Source organism: Anas acuta, chromosome 1, assembly GCF_963932015.1.
Source record: "Anas acuta chromosome 1, bAnaAcu1.1, whole genome shotgun sequence".
NCBI lineage: Eukaryota > Metazoa > Chordata > Aves > Anseriformes > Anatidae > Anas > Anas acuta.
In genome coordinates this window covers 65491473-65498867 of record NC_088979.1, presented here as the reverse complement: position 1 = coordinate 65498867, position 7395 = coordinate 65491473, and positions in this window count along the sequence as shown.

Below are 7395 nucleotides of genomic sequence, written 5' to 3'. Positions count from 1 at the left end.
AAAAAATAAAGGTCACATCACACACATTTGATACAACTATCTGATGAGTTTTTTATCTTGATCAACTAACATTATTACATTTTAAAAATAAACCTCTCCTAAATATATGTGCATATGTTCATATGTGCACTATATGAAGTAAGTTCATTAAACTCTTACCAAGTGAGAGATCAGAAGAAAATAATTGGAGTTGAAGAATAAATCAACAGGTATTTTAATCCTGAAAAGAGCTTCAAATGGACCCAGACCTATTCAGTATATTTACTAGTTATCTGAAAAAGCTGCTAGTTAGAAATAAAGCAGTTGCTGGTGAACTTTGCAGATAATCTGAGCAACTGTGGCATGTTAAATAACAAAGAGAAATCCTACCAAGGGACCTGTATTGTACAGGCTCTCACAATATCAGAGCTTTTCAGTTAAATTAAATGTCACACATAAGGGAAAACACAAAAGGCATGTCATGTTTTCAGGATGAAGGAGGCTTTTTTGAAAAAATAAAAAATAAAACAAAAACAAACAAACAAACAAACAAATAAATAAAAATAGCTTAAACCAGTGCACCAAAGGAGGATATAGTTGGCAAGGTAAAAGATCAGGTGAATATATTTTATACAACTAACAAAACACAAAGAAATGGAGGGAAATCTACTGTATTTTTTCACAAATGTAACTTAAATTTCTGAAATATTTGTTTCAGTATGTAGTTTACACCTCAGGAAGAGTAAAGGTAAAGAAAGCAGAAAAAATATCTGACAGTCTGGAAAATCTAATCTAGAATGGTTGCATCAAGAAGGCTGCTCATCCTTGCCACCCAATATTTTGGTGTTTAAATATCTAAAGTTTAGGTTCAGGTTGTGTGAGGAGAATTAAATTAAGCCTCATAGATTTTTTTTTCTAGTCTTTTATTCCATCCAGTAAAAAGCTTAGTTGTGTTGCCACATACTAGTTGTTGTTTTTGTTGTTGTTGTTGCTGTCACAAATATAAATTTGTAAACTGGACATCAGACTTCCCTTCCAGTTTCTGACAAGTAAGTCGGTTACTTTTTAACAAGTGCAATCCAAACCTGAGATCAGAATTATAAAAAAAAGAAAAAAAATTATTCCGGGAAAACTGGATGAAAACAATTTTGAAAGAGAAGATAGATTTATTTTTAACCCTTACCATCTCCCAGTTACTGTGATCTTATTTTTCTCCTAATCATCATATTACCTGAGAAACTTCCATATAAGACCAAGAGCTGTTAATGCAATTTATGGAGAGAGTTATATTTTTACTTTCCCTTTGAAATAGTTTTATTAGCTATATTTTCTTTCTTTTTGTTGGTTGTTGTTGTCTACTTGTAGTTAGCAGTCAGAAAAGTGTTCTACATATCATGGTATGTGAGTCCATCTAATATCTGGAAGAGGATCATTTTTAGTGAAAGAAAGCATTTTTGTCACCCTTGACACTTTTGAGTGTAAATGTGGGGAGAACTCCTTTAGGATTGAACAGTAGAAGAAGGAAGAAATCCATTTAAAATGTACATTTGATTATTTTGTCCAATTCTTATTCCTTTATAATGGATTTGTACAAATTTACAGCCACTATATTTGGATGTCTTTTTTTTTTTTTTTTTTCCTAGTTCAGAATTTCCTATTTAAATTTTTAGCTTTAAAATGGTTTTGCCAGCTTGGGAGACACTCTTTAATACAAAGAAAAGTACAAAAATGACTGAATACTATTATGGAATGAAATGAGAGGAAGAAAGTATTAAGGGGTGAAGGAGGTGTTATTGATGTGAGAAATGAAATGGAGACCCTTTTCCAAAGACTTCTTAAAAGAACTGTCCTTACAGCGCCTTCCTGCCATTTTCTCCCTTTCCCCAAAGATTTTGTAGGTAAAACCCTGTATTGTAGGTGTTTTTCTATCCATGAAATATTCATCAGCTCTGCAGCCTTTGCTTAAAGGAAGGAGCCAATAAAAGAAAAGTACTTTAGATATTCTTATAAGAAAAAGAAATTCAGTGCTGCTTAACTTCAAAAATTAGGTACATTTGAGAAAGAGAACTATGCCACAATCTTCAATATATTAGCTCTCTCCCTATAAATGTGTAGCTAATGATGTAATGTGTAACATGAAAATCATATTGAATTTATATTCAGTTACACTAGAAATATGACCTTTCTCATTTGGAAAAATGTGGGTGCTATTTTTCACCTGAAAGGGGCAATCTAAACAGAGTGGCTTTTGAACTCTAAGAGACTGATGATGATTTTAGAAATATTATATCAGAGGAATGCTGGTTATTTGAATTAAAACGTTGTGTGAAAAATCTTCTGAAATAGATTCAGGTGCAGTGAAATGTACCAAACATCATTTCACATTAATCATTGCTAAAAGAATAATGATAATTCCTCCAAATAAATAAGTTATTATCATATACATAATGTGTTGTGTTTTTTTTTTTTTTTTTTTTTCAGTTGAAAGGGGTTGTTTTCTGAACTATCTCCAAAGCATATTGAAAAATGAAGTTAAATACTATTATTGCAGCTCAAAGTGTGATGTTCAATGCAAATTTTATTTGATTTAAAAAAACAAAAACAACCAAGAAAACAAAACAACACAGAAAATATACCTCTCAGATAATCAAAACCACTTTTTTTTTTCTATTTTTTAATATTATTTTTTTTTCAGGACCATCAGAAAGCAAAAACATTCATTATTCACAAAATTGTACTTACTACCTCTTATTTGTTTTGAGTTTCAGGGTCAAGAATGGAATCAGATTTAGAAATGAACACACAAAGGCTACGAATTTATATTCTCCCTTCATCTCAGCTCCTGCAAGAGATCCTTTACCCTGATGAAAAATCCTTGTGGCCCAAGTTGTCAGGATGTGGGTGGTGCTGAAGAAGCAAAAGTACAGAACCTGTAGGCAGGTGATCATGCCTCACAGGTAAATCTGGGGAAGACCTTTCCAAAATGGCAAGACTGCAGGACTTTTTTTTTTTTTTCCCAACAAAAGAAGAATGTGTATTGGGAAGAAAAACCCTGCAGTGGGATTCATGGGTGCTCCTTCTTTATAACCTCAACTTGAATAAGACAACACAAGACATACAGTATTGGCATATGTGAAGATAACATTCAGGAAAATCAAAGTCCCTAAATTATCTGGGCTTGCTTTTTCATAATTTATTTCATCAAGCTTTTTTTGAGAAAGACTAGTTCATCAAATATAAAACATCATAGATAATCAAATTCATGTTGAGAATATTTATAAAAGGATTTTTTTTTCTTTTTCATAAAGATAGAAGGGAATCGTGAAAGCTAGCTGTTCTCTATGAAAAAATACACCATATAAACAATCAAACAAAAAAAACAAACCCACAAACAACTGATTTCTCATCAAAGTTGAAATATATGAAAACTGAAAAAAAAGTTTACTTTTCTTTAGTTATGCTTTCAAAACTACTTTTGGTTACTTTTGAACCTACAGTTTTGTTGCCTAACAATCTGAATAGCTGCCACATGGTCAAGATGAGCCAGCTCTTCTGTGGTGCATTTTGATGATTTTTTCTGATGTCTCATTGCAGTACAACCAGAAAAACATCTCCCATAGAAGACTGAGAATATACGGCACTTGGAGAGCACTCTCCAGTTTATGATTGTAATCATAAGTACACATTAATATTATACATTATGATATTAATAATAATTTACTCATAATAATATATATTTTATTTAATAATTAATAATAATATAATTTAATAATTAATAATAATTAATAATAGTAATAACATAATATTATACATTATGATGTATTACGATCAAACCGAGATAATATGCTTTGTCAAAAGTGTGTGTGACAGCTGTGTGTGAGTTATGTTTGCAAATTCCATTTTGGGTTAACATTCAGGCAGGAATCTTTTCTTCACTGATCACCTTTAGTATGAGAAATTCTTAGGTCAGCAAGAATTTCCCTTGCTCTTCTCACAGAACATAGAGGAAGCCTCAAAGACTAACTTTCATTAGACACTTGTCTTCAAAAGGTTTCAGTTCAGTGAGGGGAATCCCACTTATTCTTCTGTGAATATTATTCTAGAAGTTTTGATTTCTTAAGATATAAAAAATATTTCATTTTAGAAAGGTGTTTGAATTTATCGTATACAAGATTAAAATTAAAACTATTTTGACTTGACTAAGACATTTAAGTCAATCTTAACTATTATCTATGAACTTAACAATCTGGCTTTGGTAAAAGATATTTTTCCATAAACAAAGGAATTTTTGATGGAATAGCCTGAATCTTTTAAACTTTTTTTTTTTTTTTTTTTTCTCCCTATATTGCTTGGAAGTAATTGAGTGATTCCTATCATCTTTCATTTAAAACTCCACACAAGAAATGGTTTGCATTTCCATTCTACTCATAGGGGAATCACAGAGAACAAGAAATTCACCTTGGAAAGGAATTCTTACTTAGGCTACTAAATGGTGTTTTACAGAGCTTGTCAGTTATCCTCAAAATACTAAAACAAACAAAATTTTGCCTTATTGAATCTTACTGAAAGCTTCACACTTTACTTCCTTTTTCCTGTTCCTCCATGCCTCAAGGGAGTCAAAACTTTGGGCCCTCATGCTACAATGTGTTTGGCAGTTGCTAACTCCTCTGTCATGGGTAAGAAGCATCTGCTATAGAAGTCCTCATCCCATTTTTTGTGGAGTCTGAGTCTCTTCTGCCCTAGGATAGATGTTAACCTCTCAAGAAGACATGGAGATGCATTTGGAATGAGGAATGCTCCCAAACATGCAAGGAGGAATGGACAGGTTTAAGGCACAGATACACTATTAGGCTGCCTGAGTCTAGACTATGTTTTGGCTATAAGCAGAAGCTTTTGAACACTACAGTGAAGTCTATCCAATGGATATTTCTGCCATGCATGATCTGAATTAGTCATTTTCACCGTGTCTGCCCTATAAGATATTTCAATCTAGATCAAGAATAACAGGATGAAAAAAAAAAAAGCAATACAAAAAAAAGTAGAACAAAACCAATAAACTTGCTTTTACTCATGCAATGCTCATTGAAAGAAAAATACCACACTGATATTTTGTACTTCATCCACTGGTACCATTATACTTTCAACAGAAACCTTCATAACTACATACATTGGCAGCAACAACCTCCAGAAAATGAAGTTTGCTCTTAAAATATGTTCAGCATATAAGAAATGTATTTCTTTATCCTCATTCTTTTTTATTTTTTTATATATATTTTTTATTATTATTTTTAATGTGTTCTACATTCTTTATCAAGGTAAATCATCCTCTGAACTGACTGTGGGACTGTGGAGGATGTGCACCTTTTCAGAAGAACGGCATTTGCCTGTGGTAGATGATAATGCATACAGCTATTTCATATCCCTAAAAAAAATCATGATTGTATAGCACTATGATAGAATTCTTAGTATACAAAGGGTTAGTGTGCATCATTAAAAGAATGAGCAAGCTTTTGATTTTAATTGTAATTGTAATCCTCTCCACTGAAGCCTCAAATGCATCGTTTGAAATCTAGTGGCGATGTGAGTTTTCACTGCAGCCACTTTACGTTTGTGATACATTAAAAGGTGTAATCCAACTGAAATGTAAATCGCTGTTCTTGAAAACAAATTACAAATGGAGATAACAGGGCAGCATACTAGCACTAAAGCATCCGAGAGCCCATCTGAGGCAGTTTTCTTTCAGACCCAAATTGCAGCAGCCCTGTTATCATGGGTAATAGGGTGCTGCTAAGGCAGGTTGATTACAAGGCTATGGTAAACAATCCTTTTAAATGCAGTGCCTCAGTAGACATGCACATACAACATTAATCAACTGAATTCAAACAGAGCCACAAAGGGAAGTGGTGGGCCAGCCCCTGTTGCTTTAGCTCACACAGTAAGTGGCCAAAGTTCAGTCCTCTCTTGCCACAGTGGTCTTTTCCATCCCTTCATAATCAGTATTAACTTGTGTGAAACCTTAATTGTGAGCCCTGTGGAAAACAAGAAAATGAGCCCTTGAGGTTTCCTTTCACAAAGGGCTGTGTTTTCATGTTTCAAGGCATAGCAATTTTGCTTCACTTAGGCAGTGACCTCCCTGGGACAGGGCCAACCCCTGTTTTATGTATTTGCTCTGCCTCTGGGCTGGATGAATGTGTAGGATGGATTGGGGGGCAACCTCCACCCTGTGATGCAGACACTCTCCAACCTAGGGGCTAGGATGCAGGACCACCATGCAGTGCTAATCCAGGGAGAGACCAAACTTCTCTCTTCTGAGGCCCTTCTACCACAATAAATCAGACTTTCCAAAAAGTCTCCACCCAAATAGCCAACATTAGTGTTAAGAGCAGCTATCACTTCTCTGCCTACACCCATCACATTTTATATTACCAGCCCTCCTTTGAAAATCATCGTAACTCAGTTTATTACACTTCTCGACCTGCTTAAAAGGTTCATAGATTTATATAGCATGTTCTGCCAAGAAATATCCTCTATGACTGGAGATTTGTTTCAGAAGATCTGCTGTAATGGGGTGAGGAGAATAAGCATCTCTTGGAAGGATGCTGATGTAACATGGAAAAGCAGGTAAGTTACAGAAAGAGCAAAGTGCAATAAATAGCTTCTATTTAAAATATAAATAGAGTAATTTAAGTCTGCCTGAAGATAGTTTAAATAATTCAGTAAGTGATAATAATAACATGCACTGAATGATAGCTAAAGAATACCTTATAAAGTAACTTACAGCAATGCTGTAAGAGGCCAGATACGAGTAATCATTGAGCGTAGCCAAACACAGAAATTCAATTCATTTTGGAAAATTTTAATTGAATACTTTAATTAAAACATCTGTAATTCTTTAAAACAAGGAATATCTGCTAATTCAGTTCATTAAATAAAAAGAGAGCATGTAAATGTTGGAACACTATGGAACATAGCAGAAAAAGCACTTTAAAAGTGACACTCATAAAAAGTTTGAAACCCAGATGCTGGTACACAAGAAAGTGTTACTAATGGAGTCTGAGGCCTATTGCATCAAAGTTTCTAGTTAAAATCCAGTTGCAACTTAGTAATATAAAATATTTCCACAATATATGATGGAAAATGTTATTAATCTTCAGACCTGGTTTCTAGGAAATGTCTGTATAACCAGAAACTTAGGGCCATATTAGGTATCTTTCTGAAAACTTGGAAGATTGCATGGCTATGGGTAACGCTTTGCTGTCCTCTCCAGAACTTGATCCTCTGGGAGAGGGTATTTTCAGCATTCTCAGGGACAGTGACAATACACTGAACATGTTATAAATGAAGTCTCATTTAGTCTGAATTTAGTAATATTTATACTTATAAAAGGTATAAAAGGTATAAAAGGCAAGTAAGTAA